The sequence below is a fragment of the Panthera pardus genome, unplaced genomic scaffold, assembly GCF_024362965.1.
Source record: "Panthera pardus isolate Hobbes unplaced genomic scaffold, ASM2436296v1 HiC_scaffold_16, whole genome shotgun sequence".
Lineage (NCBI taxonomy): Eukaryota > Metazoa > Chordata > Mammalia > Carnivora > Felidae > Panthera > Panthera pardus.
Genome location: NW_026526721.1, coordinates 126,950,155 through 126,963,579, shown reverse-complemented (window position 1 = coordinate 126,963,579; position 13,425 = coordinate 126,950,155). Strand labels below are relative to the sequence as shown.

Below are 13,425 nucleotides of genomic sequence, written 5' to 3'. Positions count from 1 at the left end.
CAGGGCAAGCATTGATTGGTTCTGATTTAATTGGGACTCTGGGAACTGGCTCTCATTTCTTTGGGCTAATTGGAACTTTTCTCTTTTGGGGGGTTCTGCTGTCTGTGCTGTTTGTCAAGTCACCTCCTGCAGTTGTTGTGGGATGGCCTATGGAGACAAATATGTAAATCCAAGTGGCTTCTTTCCATTCTCCCTACCCAGCTCCAACCCCCTTCTGACTTTTGGTGGACGTTCCTAATCTAGAGTTATTATGAAACTGGCTTGATTTCACAAATTGCCTATTGCAAATGTGCTGGAGGGTGGAGGAAACGGGGTGGCCAGGGCATCACTTTGCCATTTTAGAAGCATAGGCAGCCACGTTTTGGTGGCATTTCTGAGAGTAGAGAGTGGCAAGCCAGGTGGTGTCATGGGTCTCACAGCCCAGCAGCCTGGCTGAGCTTGTGTCCTAGAAGGGCAGAGAAGCCCACCTTTTTTCCTATCTCAAGGACTTTAAGATACATCCTCCAAATCTTAGCCATTGGCTCTGCTAGTAATCTGGCTTTGATGGATGATCATCCAGGACTCCCTTTCCAGAACTAAGCGGGCTGCCCCAGGGAGGCAAAGAGGTCTTGGCCATCGACGGTGATATTGGGAGGACTCTGCACCCTTTGGATGGAGATGGGCAGTGCATGTGGAAGGATTTGTGACTCGTCCCTGTATGTGTCTCCAGGCAAGGGTACCCCACCCATTTTGGGTTCTTGTGCTGTGCTGTCAGGTAGGCACCATAGCCCTTGACGGCAGTGGGGCAGGTGGGGTGGCCCACCTAGTGTAGCCAGTTCTCCGGCCAGAAGCATGGAGAATGGGGGATGCCAGAGAATTGTGGGTGAGACACGATGAGCCCCTTTCAGCTGTCCTGGCAGGACTGGGGAGGGAAGGCAAGCTATTCTCCTCCAACACAGCCCTGAGAATTAATGCCCTGGAACCTGGCTGGGCCAAACCTGGATGATTCTGGGCTTCACTCAGTTATACTGACCTGATAAACTTTTCTCTGGATATTTGAATCTGGGCCTTTGCATGTGTCAAATCTATAGAATATCTTTATATTATTTTCTGGCAAGACAGACTTTCATCATGGACAGGAACCTTATTCTGACCTTCACTTTGTGTCTACTAAACCTGCTCCTGTCAAAGTCATGGTGACCTGTTGTTCTGTTGTGCAGAAGCACCTGGAGACCAGTTAGGTAGCCCAGCCAGTGAAGAGTGGTCCTGGCCTAGAGCTCTCCTGTCCTGATGAGGGTGGGGGCAAGATGGGGGCAAGCAGAGGAAGCTGTTGGGGGGATCTTATACATTAGGATGTGCCACAAGTGGCAGACATACTTTCTAGAGGGCTCCATGGCCCAAGGCCTCTTCTGGACTCATCCTTTATACTCACACAGATTGGACCAATCAGTCAGAGTCATAGTAGCCTGCTGACCCCTCCAGTGACTCTGGTCCCGCCTATAAAATTATTAATTACTAGGAAAATGGCCCATCTGCCCCAACTTCAAACCTTATGCTCATAGTATAGTCGATCAATGAGCACTCATGGCTTTGTCTTTACCCACCCCATACCTTTCCTACTCAGGTTGATGGCTAAGTTGATTTTCTGTGTGGCTGCCTGCAGTCTGCCCATCCCTGGGGCCAGGGGCCCTGAGAGCTGGCACTCAGCAAGCTTCCTCTGTGCCATGGAGCCTGAAATATTGTGCCAGCTGAAGTCAGTCTTGGGGAGGAGGGCTGGGCTGAGACTGACAGTTGCTAGGGGGAACCTGGCATGTGTAGGCCTCTTAGCTGTCTGTTGGAAGCTTGGAGACTATGGTATCCCATTTGGGTGCCCAGGGAGGGGTCTCAGGTGCTAGAACAGCCTCTGGCAGCCAGATCCTAGCTGGAGCAATATACTCATGGGGCTTGATTCTGTTTCTGCCCCTGAGTACTCCTTGAGGGCCTGGCTTTCCTTCCCAGACATAGTCCTGGGAGCTTCCAAAAAGAGCTGTCTCATTAGCCTGCATCTCCAGCCATACTCAGGACTCAGAGAATGACAATGCTATGTATGACCTTCCCTGCTATCCTCCCTTATTCCTGTTCCTGTGGGTGTTTAGGCCAGCCTTGGCTCACCACTGTAGAAGGCACACGCTGACCCATTGGGCCCAGGCCTTTGTTGTTGGTGCTGTCACTCGAGGGGAGGGTGTAGGAAGATGAAAGGGGAAAGGAGTATATCCAGGTGGAAGAGGTCTAACCTAGAGATAGGAACTGGTTTTAGTCCTGACTCTGCTGTGAGCTTCTGGGTAGTTTTAAGGTAAGTCTTTTCCCATGAGAGCCCTTTCTTCTGTGCCTACTTCTTAGGGTGTATGAGAATTAAGTGGATAATTAGTGCATATGAGAGTGCTATGAAAGCCATGCGATGCCATGGCATTGCCCTTAAGCCCTGAAACACACCATCTGACTCTGGCTTCTAAGGGGATAAAATTCTGGAATGAAGGTGGCATGTGATGTCCCCACTCAGAGACACAGGTCAGCAGGAGACCTGAATATTCATCCATCACTTGCCTGCACCTGCGTGGCCCCAGCTCCATGACTGTCCAGCAGTGACCAGTGATCAGCATGTCAGTGTGATTCACTGTCCCTCAACAAGTCAGTGGGTCAGTTAATACACATTTGAAAGGTGTGGCCCATGCCAACTGCCTTGAGGCAGGTTGTGTAGGCAGGTGGTCTTTGTGAGCTGGAGGTCTGAGTGAGGAGAGAAGACTCCCCAAGCCTGAGGAGGATGGTCATCTGCAGCAGTGATTCTTGATTCCATGGTGGGCATGAGACCCCACAGGAGAGGTTTTATAAAATGATATCCCCAGGTGACCCCTTCTGAGATTGTATTGCATAGGTCAAGTGGAGCCCAGGCCAAGGACCCCAGATCTAAGCTCTAGACCAGAACCTTCTATGTTGCTGGAGTATAGAAGAAGGGGGCTCAGGGGAGGTCACTGAAGGCATCTTGGGCTTGTGGGATTTGCAGAAGGGTGGACCTGAGGTGACATGGAAGGAGTCTGGGAAAAGGGACTGCAGGAGTGGGCTGGAAGCTGGGCAGACTGAGCACGAGGCTAGCTGGCCAGCAGCAGGGAGATGCTCAGAGCATCAACACACTTTGAGCAGGGCCCTACAAGCCGAGCTGCTAGAAAGCCTGAGAAGGGGGCTATGGACAGAGGAGTGAGGGACAGAAAGCTGAGGGAGGACTGTCTGGGAGTTACAGAAAAAAGCAGCCTTTCCTGCAGCTGGCCAGCACCAGCTGGATCACTCAGGGCTATTCTCCAAACAAACATCAGGGGTGGATTGCTGTCCTCAAGGGCACCGTCAAGCCTGCAGGACTCCTGTGACTTTCTCAGGTCCTGCCAATCAGGGTTGGAGCTGAGGACGTGTGTGCCGTAACCAGGAATCCACATGGCTTTTCCAGGGGACTCTCAAGTCAGCTGAGACCATCCATCCCAACTCCAGATGTTGGCAGGACCTTGACAACTTCTGGAGAAGACCAGAGCAGTTCTTGGTTCATCCAACTCCCTGTTTCATGTCTCTCCCACTCCCCACATGTCTGTCAAAGCCCTGAGCTAGGGCCTACACCCTCTCTGGCACTTGTCCTGTGTAACCCTCCCAGGCACTCCTCAAGCCATCCACTCCCTTGCCAATGCCCCAGAGGCTGCTGTCCTTCCCCAGCTGCTTAGGCACTCCCCTTTCTTCAAATGGGGCCTTTTTTCATGGTAATTTTCCACCTACATGTAAATTCCTTCATGCCTGGAAACCCAAGGGACATTTTGAACCTTTCAACAGTTTTGGTGCCTTTGTCAACTTGAGTGGCTGAGATGAGCCAATTTATAAGCCTGGGGGAGTTGAGACAGAAAATCTGCAGGATTTGAAGGTGGAGAAAAATGTCTAATTTCACTCGCCTTGGAAAAAAAAGTTCTGGGGCCTATTTCCATCTCTCTTGGGGTTGCTGGTCCCAGCTTTGGGTTACCACCTGCATTCTCATCCTGGGTTCTGAAAGAGAAAGTGGGTCCCAAGGGGAGGGAGGGTGTGTGTGTGTGTGTGTGTGTGTGTGTGTGTGTGTGTGAAGGTGTGTGCACAGGCGCAGCCACCAGCCTGGCAGCTGCATCCGGGGCACTGGGGAACCCTGTCTTCTAGCTCCAGCCCATCAGCTGTTGGCTGGTGAGTGAGAGGAAGCCTGCAGCTCAGTCAGCCTCCGCTCCAGCCCCAGGGAGACCAGCTCTGCTCAGGGCTCGGGGAGGACAGGGTCATTAACACCGCAGCCTTGTAAGATGAGCTTCATAATAGGATTTCCCAACAGGCTACTTCATTTAGAAGTCTCTTGGGCTTCCTCTGCTCCCTACAGTGGCCCTGCCCAGTGCCCTCCAGAGAAGAATCTAATGTAATTGGCTGGATGTAATGGGCTGTGACACCAGCATGAGCAACAGCAAACAGAGCTGGAAGGATGCCCCAGTGCCTCCCTGACTCCAGCATATGAGGCGGGAGCACTCGGTCCTGTGCTCTGGTGATAGTGGAGGACAGCAAGAGGGGAAGGGAGGGAAGAGAGGGGAGCTTCAGGTTCCAAGTCCTCTTGTGATCTGTGCTGCCCCTCTGCCTTTGAAAGACCTGGGTGGAAGCACCAAATTCCACTGGTGTTGACCAAACAGTTGTGATTCTCCCAGGTCAGTGCTGGAGTGACTGAGAACGATTTGGCAGTGTTCTGTGCACAAGAGCTGCCCGGCATGGAATCCACCACTTACTAAATGTGTGCTATCAAAGATGCTGACAGACACACTATGTAGCCATTACTCAGACGGTGTGGGTAGTGGAATTGTCACGGGCGAGCGGTCCACTTGAGGCCCTAAGGTCACCACTTACTGCACCGTCATTGGCCCATGCAGAACTAGAGAGTCTGAAACTACTCAAGCTGGACAGGCGTGTGGGATGATGAGAGACCACCACGGTATCCACAGAGAGAGGAAAGCCAGGGAGCATTTCTGGGTACCAGTCTAGAGAGCCCTGGCTGGCTAATGTCAGAGCAGGGATCAGAATCCCGGTCTGGGGAGGCCACCATCTCCCTTTGCATGTGAGACTGGATTTTGTTAAAGTTAACCATCCTTAAACATACAACATGTATCTTCAGGACTATCAGGCTTGCCTCAGTTGTTCTCTCATAGATAACCCTCTCTTGTGACTGTGTTATCCACTGTTGTTTCTTGGGTCAGGGCTCCCTGGCACCGTGTTCTGTGGCCATACGTTTGCCCACTGTACAGCACAGAGCTCCACATTGACTGCCAACAGCTTCTTTTAGCCTCTCTGGCTGCAACCCTGTCTCTCCAAATCCTCTGACATGTTCATCTGCTAGTTGAGCCACCCAGAGGTTGCATAGCATCTTAGGGTTGGGGGGCGACCCCAAGCTCCCTGGGAAGGATGAGGTCTAAGGCTTTGTGCTTATAAAAGGGGACAGAGGGAAGGTGGTGGGGATGTCAGCTGGAGGCCTGACTGTGGCTCTCTAATGGGTCTCAGAACCAGCATGGGCCCCCAGGGCGGAATCCCAGCTCAGGCAGGGTGGGGGTCAGACTTTCCCTCTTTGCTTCCTGTCCCCATCTCGCTCTGGAGCCGGGTAGTCCCTGCCTGCAGAACTTGAGGATGAACATCCACACAAACTTGCTTGCCTGGGTGAGGAATCACTACATTTCATTTTGAAGCATGAAGATCAAAATCATTCTGAGTCTGAGCCTGCTTGCAATGGGGTTCTTCAGTTCTGGTCCCCAGGGAGCTCTGACAGTCTGAATTCTTTTCCCATTGCTTTTGGCCTTTGACAAGCTGTGTTGACAGTGCCCTAATGCTCCTGGGTCTTATTTCTCCCTGAAGGAAGTGGGGTGGAAAAGACTGAGAAGAATCAGCCCAGGATATTTGCAAACAGAGAAGGGATGCGTCCCAGACATGGGCAAACCACCAGGAGCAAACCTTAGTTTACCAAGAGGGCTTTGACAGGAACAGGGAGAGAGGGATGCTCTTGGTCTTTTCCTAGGGGAGAGGTCTCTGCCTGTAGAAGTCATATCTACACTCTTTGGTGGCTTAACTAAGAGCTTGAGTACCAGTTGATATGGCAGCTGGGCCTTCCATTTTTGTTTCAAGGGCCAGCTAATGAGGGCAAGGCAGGCCAATCCTGTGGAGATGTGGTTTAGTATACAGGAGTATGTCTAGGTTGGCTCTGGGCCCCAGGAGTTATCCCCTACGACAGAGAACATCCCACCTTCCTGTGGATCATCCCAGCCTGTTGCAGAATGAATCCGTGCAGCTGCAGATAGGCTGGGCTTATCCTGTGTGTGTGTGTGTGTGTGTGTGTGTGTGTGTGTGTGTGTGTGCGTGTTTGTGCGCGCGCGCGCACGTGCGAGCGCACTTCTGGCCAAGGGGGTCAGGAGGAAATCAGGAGAGGTGAGGGTGAGGCTAATGAGGCACTGTGGGGAGTCTCAGGAGGCTTCTTAGAATCACAGGACAGAAATTCAGGGCCAGAGAGGGCCAAACCCAGCCCTAACAGAGGTTTTTATTGAGGGTAGGGCCCAGTTCTGGGGAAGAGATGGACAAAGAAACAGGTCCTTTGGTTTCTGGCTTGTCCCTGGACTCTGCCTGGAATAGCCCACTGTCACTAGGAATGGGGACACATTCCTAGTGGTGACTGGAGTTACTTGGTCTTTGGGTATTACCCTTGGGGACCTGCTCTGGTCTCCTCCTTGCAGGTCTGGGCCGTTCTGGCCTTCTGTTCTTCAATCAAGTTGGATTCCACTTGTGAGTTCATGTGGATCTAATGATACCTGTGCTCATTCTTTCTTTAGGTACTTACTGGGTACCTACAGATGCCAGGCCCTTTATACTTCTGTACATAGATTGAGCGATTTTACTTCTAAGAATCTGCTACATTCTTAGCTCTCTGGAAAGTGGTTACAATGTCCACAGTACAAGGGAGTCACAAGAAGCTATGTTGCCCTGGTGGGACCCGGTGGAGGATAGCTCCTCCCAGCTAGGTAAGACCTCTAAGGAGAGTGAGTCCAGCCCACCAGATGATACATTGCTTTCCCACAGTGGTCCACCACCCTGCTTTTCAACACCTCCAGTGATGAGACACTCAGACTTCCTGAGGCAGTCTGGTTCATCGGAGCCCTTCTTCCTAATAGTGAATCAGGGCTCACTGATCCAGTCTCTGGGGTAGAACTTTTATGCAAATCTCTCTTCTGCAAAGTTACTTTTTGTTGTTATTTTAAAAATGTTTTGTGGGAGCCGGGGTAACCGGTTCATTCAGTTAAGCATCCAACTTCAGCTCAGGTCATGATCTCCCATTCCATGGGTTTGAGCCCCGCATCAGGCTCTGTACTGACAGCTCAGAGCCTAGATGGAGCCTGCTTCAGATTCTGTTCTCCCTCTCTCTCTGCCCCTAACCCACTCATGCTCTGTTTCTCCATCTCTCAAAAATGAATAAATGTTAAAAAATTTTTTTTAAAAATTAAAAATGTTTTGGACAGGTAGTAAATAGGAAAAAGTTTCCCTCCTACTCTTGTCCTCACCAGGAGCCCTAGCTGTTAAAGTTTCTAATATGCAAAGAAAAGTGTGTGCATTTGCACACCCAGAATATAGCTATATCTTTTTCCCACCTGTATAGAGACATATTACCCAGGGCTTTTTACCTAGTCACCCCACCTGTTTCTTATTTAACAATGAAGTTTTCAACAATGAAATACTTATTCTGTATTACACAGAAATCTGCCTCATTTTTTCAAATGATTCTGTAGTGTTGTATTAAATGGGTGTGCCTTCATTGTTCTTCATTTATATACATGTAGGTTGCTTCCTGTTTTTTTTTTGTTGTTGTTGTTATTTCTAAACAATATTTCAACAAAGATCCTTGCATTTATCTTTGTACTTGTGTACGAGTATATCTGCGAGTCAAATTCCTTAATTAATTTATGCAATGAATATTTATTGAGGACTTTCTATGTGCCAAGCACTTTTCTAAGAACTAAGGGTGCAGGAAATTCTTAGAAGAAAAATTGCTGTGCTCGCTTCGGCAGCACATATACTAGAAGAAAAATTGCTGAATCAGAGTATATACATTTCTAATTTTGAGAGACGTTCCTGAATAGTCCTCCAGAAAAAAAAAAAAGGGCATTTTCTACCAATTTTGCTACCTCCAACAGCGTAAGAGAGTGCCTACTCCCCACACCTTTGCCAAGAGAACAAAATGTCGATCATTTTTATCTTTGCCAATCTAGTAGATGAAAACCAGCAACCCACTGTGGTTTCAGTTTACATTTGTCTTGCTATGTAGGGCATTGAACATGGTAGCATTCACAAGTTGCCCTGATGTTCAGTTGTACGGGACTCGACAAGCGTTCCTGTACAACACATCATTAAATCAGGTGGTTTGCTTGTTGCAGACCTTTTGGGGTTTGCTCCCTCCATGGCATGGTCTATTCCTCACTTTCCTCTGTCCCCCTCTGTCCCGTTCCCTCCTGCCATATATCCGCCCTTGATCTGTTCTTTGTCCATCTATAGCATCAGGACATGTTGGCACATGCCGCTCACCCATTTTGACATTTCTTAGTTAGTGGCAGGTGACCGGTCTGCAGATGGGACAGGACAGGAACAGATGCTGGTGCTCAAGGGCCAGGCTGTTCTCCTGGTCCAGTCCCAGAAAACCCGGCCAGCCTGGTTTGTGGGAAAATACACCTCACTTTTCCCATCCTTCCTCTCCTGCCCGGAGCCAGTTCTGGGCTCCTTGCTCACCCCGTGCAGTCCTGCTCTGCTCCCTGCATCTCTCAGCTCTTACCCTTTGGCCCAGACCCTCTACCACACATCCTTTCCTTCAGTTCTCCCAGCTTAACTCTGGGGCTTAGGGTTTCGGCACACCCTGGTGGCTCCCCCTCAGCTGCCCCTTCCTAAATCACCAGTGCTCAGCCCTCACCTGCCCCACCCTCCTCTTTGTTTCTTCTGCACCAACCCACCCTCAGCAGAGCTGTCCAGCAGTGTCAGTCCTGCCACTGACCAGGCATCTACTCCCTAGGCCAGAGCTAAATCCTGCAGCCCTGCTGAAGCCCTGGCCCTGCTTCTACCAGCAAGCCTGATCTTAGCCCTGGGTGGCTGCTCACTGCCTCCTTCTCTCTGTGGCTTTTGTCTTCCAACTCTGCGGGTTTTCTTTCTCTCTGAGACCAGGGACTTCCTTTTTCCCTTCCTTGTTTCAGTCGCCCCTCCTCTCTTGTCTGCTCCCCTCCCCACCTGTGCTCTCCTCTCCCTTCCCTGCCCCTCCCTTTTCTCTCCCCTGCTTCCTTCCTCACTTTTCTGTTATTTTCTGTGAAAATAAATACATTCAGGTTAAATGAGTCAACTTAAAGAAAAATAATAACTTAGCTAATAGACTAAAAACCTGGTACATAGATGTGGCAAAAAGCAATGAAGATGGGATGCAAAATGACTGATGTGTGGTAAGAATGCTGATTTGCCCTGTGTACCTGGGCTAAGGAAGCAGCTTATATAATCTTCTGGGCAGTCTCACCATTCACTGTCAGATCATGGTGATGGCTATCATTTGGGTAGGGAGCAAACCTTTCTGGATTGGCTTCCAGCTTGCCTGAAGCACTAATACAGCGGGGCTATTATTTGCAGAGAACTCACTATGTACCAGATGCTCTGCCTAATTCTTTTCGTGCATTATCTCTTAAATACTTACAATAGCCCTATGAGGTACATATGATTATCAACCTCATTTTTCAGTTGAAGATACCAAGGCACAAAGAAGCTAAGTAACTTTACCAAGGTCATACAATGTAGGACTCTGGGGCCTGGCTGATAACTGCTATTCTCTACTCTTCCTCTCCTCACTCCCTACCCCCAGCTGGAGAAGAGAGAGATTCCCACAGGGCAGAACTGTGATTTGTGGTGGGGGTTGGGCCTTCAGCATCCCATTTGGACTGTGATATAATCCTTCACTAAGGGACCCAAGGAAAACCCATCAATTTGATATGCATTTCCCATTGGTTACGGATGACCCAGGAGATCCGTGGAGGGACCGTGCTTGAAGTTGAACCCCTCCACCTCTGTCCTCCACCTAGCCTTTCAATCTCTGTCACCTACTTCCCAAGCTCCTCATGAGCAGGGCCATGCTTGCTGTGTCTCTGTGTCCCAAATGCCCGCTGTGTGTCATCTGTTTAATGAGAACAAAACAAAATGCATTGAAAACAAAATTTGTGGAATCAGGGTGAGAGCTGAGGAAGAAGAAAGGCTTTGCATGTGTAAGAAAACATCCTAGCTGCACTGAGTAGCGTAAGCTCCGTAGAAACTGGGCAGGAACCATGCGGAGTCGCTGACAAGGCATGTGCTTATAGAGGTGATGATGGCAGAACCAGATGGAGGAAGTAACCAGTGATGGCAGAGGCCTTGTCTGTCTGTTGTCCAATATAGTGACACGCTGTACGCACACACACACGCGCGCACACACACACACACACACACACACAGAACAAAATCAACAGAATGGCCGAAAGCCCATACATTATGAAACCTTTTCACTAAAAGTTGGTGACAATGTCTCAGTTTGACAGAGGACATAAGGTCAGTGCAACGTGTGTATTTCAAGTGGAAAATGACAATCTGCTCTTAGAACAAGATGGATACAGCTTCTCATTGAAATTGTATGGAATATGCAAGAACTCTGCCAAATCATGAACTTGGCAAAAATTTGCCTGTTCTGGGAATTAGGCGATTTGAGGGTTTCTATTTGGTTTTTGGGTCTATCACACACATGCCTGCATTGATCTGAATGTGGAGGTCCTTGTGACGTGGGGCTTTTCTTTTCCTGCTGGTTCTGTTTGTCTTCCTCTCTGCATCTTTGGCCAAGTTGGTCTCCCTGTTTTCTTTTCTTTTCGTCCATTGACTCTATTCTCTTGTCTGTCTTCTCTCTGGACTTGATTCAAAAAGGAAGAAAAGAGAAACACATTTCATTGGTAGAAGTTTAATGAATGGATGGTTATTTCCATTCACTGTTTTTATTTTTTTCCCTTGGAAACTGTTTACATGCAAACTACAATAAAAATGAGTTCTTTCATGTAGTAAAATGGAAGAAATCAATGTTTATCATTGAAATTGATTGCAAATATTACAAGAGTGATTTTTGTCATCAGAATTACTAATATATAGTCACACATGCTGATAATGAGACCATTCATTAAAAAGAACAATAGCTTTTTTTTTTAAGTGTCTTTGTAGAATGCCCTGCTTCTCTGTGCTCATTTCTGTATTTTTCTGGAGCATATTCCTATTTTTTTTTTTTTTTAGCTTTTCAACCACATTTTTTTATTATTCTCCCCTTTTGAGAATTCTTTTAAGCTCCCCCTTTTTTTTTCCCCTAACATTTTTTAAATCTTTCAATCCAGCTACGAGTTAAAAACCAGTAACCAAAGCTGTGCATTGTTGAATTTAACTTTCCCAATCAGAGTGATTGATTTCAGCCTTTGGGGTTGACGCCGCCACTCCTGCTTTGTGGGTACCTCTGCCCACTCACCTAAGAATTTCTTCTAATAGAAAGTCAGTTATTTGGGACTGACAATGCAAGAGTGAGCAGTAGATCCCCCTTCCCTCCAGGACCTTCTGCAGCTCTGGGGGCAATGGCTTTGCTATCCAGAGAACTGATAACACATCAGTACGCAAGCCAACTGAATATCCATACAGCCACTTCCTTCTGGGCCTGGAGGAGGGGGCAGTGTTGCTCCTGGATATCCATCCCATGGGTTGATGGTCTCCATCCCCTCCCTACCCTGGCTTCTCCCAGGGGCCGGGCCTTTTCAGGCCTTCCCCACAGACTCCTTTCCTGCCTGTAGCTGTGTGCCGGCCCCTCCTTCATAGCCCACAAAGAGCTCTGTAGACAGACATTGTGTGCTGTTTGCCAACACGGGGGCCCGGGTACACAGAGGGGGCGAGGGAGAAGCCATCTGCTCTCTCCTTTCACAGAGACCTTTGCTTTCTCCCTTTCACTCTCCTCCTCGCTCTCTGTCTTTGAACGTGCATACAAAAATAAAAAAAGCAGTTGCTAATTAGAGCAAGAGAATGAGCGTGAGCCTGGAAGGGGGTACAGCGGAGAGGCGGCCCCCGTGCAAATCAGCCCACTGGTAAGAGCCAGTCGGGGAAGGATGAAGGGGCGCTGAGGGGCTTCGGAGGGATATTTTGACAAAATAAGCAACAAAGCTTCTTCTTCAGAGTGGCAGAGGGGCTTTGTCTTAACTTCTCACCAAAGAAGGGGAAGAAATAAGAAATGACAGAGTTTTTTGTAAACTCCCACTGCTGGTGTCCACTGACCTTTGCTCTGATATTTTCACTCCCTCAATAGCCCAGTAAACAATAGTCTCTACTGGGGGGACATTTAAGTGTATCCTTTTATTGGTAATTTTTGTCCTGGCTGATAGCTAGTGGGAAATCACTGGCTTCATCTCCCAGGCAGTGCTGGCTGAGGGAGAGCTTCCCCACGCAGGAGCAGCTGAGTCATCAGGAAGCCCGAGCTGGGAAAATATCCCCGGACAAATCCAGACTCTCTGTCAAGGCTTTTTTTTTTCCACCCTACTCTTTCCTATTCTTGGTTCACCAGGTGATTTCTTTTCCCAGACCCATGTTGTTAAATTGGAAGGAGCAGCCCTGATGCGTGGTGCTGATGTGTTGGCTGCCTGAGCGTAGCTGGGGTTAGAACAGGATGCTGCTCCAACCCTGAGCTCTGGGAATCCATCCTTCACTCATGGAAGGTTCTGGACATATCACCTCAGCCAGGCCTGGGGCCATCTGCTGGGAAGTTTTGCCATGGCTTTAGAACGGACCCTTTCCATCTTTACTCAGCCAGGCTCACTCACTCATCATCCCTGGGAGGGTTACTGTGTGACTAGGCCTCTATAGAGATGCAGTTTTTCCAGGTATAAACTTAAAGGATGGATGACGCAGATAAGGAAAGATTTGGATGTAACTACCCTGTGCATCTTAAGAATGAGGTGATTTTCTGATTTCTTGTGAATGTGAACAAGTGAGAACAGGAACATGGAAGTCTCATCAGGATACACACTGGTTACTAACTAGTCAGGGAGGAGGAGAGGAAAAGGCAATAGAACCTGGAAAGATGGATTATAATTAGTTCATTCTTCCTCCACTGGGCTGTTTAAGGTGATGGCTACACACGCAAAGACAGAAAGACCTCTCTGTAACTGCTGGGAATATCCCTGGACTCTCAGATGATGTCCCCAAACGAACTTTTCATGGGTCCATACTCAGTGCACCTGTCTCTAGCACACAGGGGTGCTTCCCCGGGAGCCCAGTGCAGCCCGTCTTAGCCCCGTCCGAGGACCCCTCCAGGGAAAGCAGGGCAGGAGTCCACACACC

General features: G+C 48.9%; 1 protein-coding gene and 1 long non-coding RNA gene across 4 annotated transcripts in view; one reads left to right on the top strand and one right to left on the bottom strand.

Moving 5' to 3' along the window:
- The window catches only part of EPHB1 (EPH receptor B1), a 431,060-nt gene that overhangs the window by 163,269 nt on the left and 254,366 nt on the right, over positions 1-13,425 (top strand). The window lies entirely within an intron of this gene.
- LOC128777320 (uncharacterized) lies at positions 10,625-12,645 on the bottom strand. The gene is made up of 2 exons (XR_008422578.1): positions 12,364-12,645; positions 10,625-10,975 (listed from the first exon to the last, which is right to left on the bottom strand). It is a non-coding gene; the product is annotated as an uncharacterized LOC128777320 (long non-coding RNA).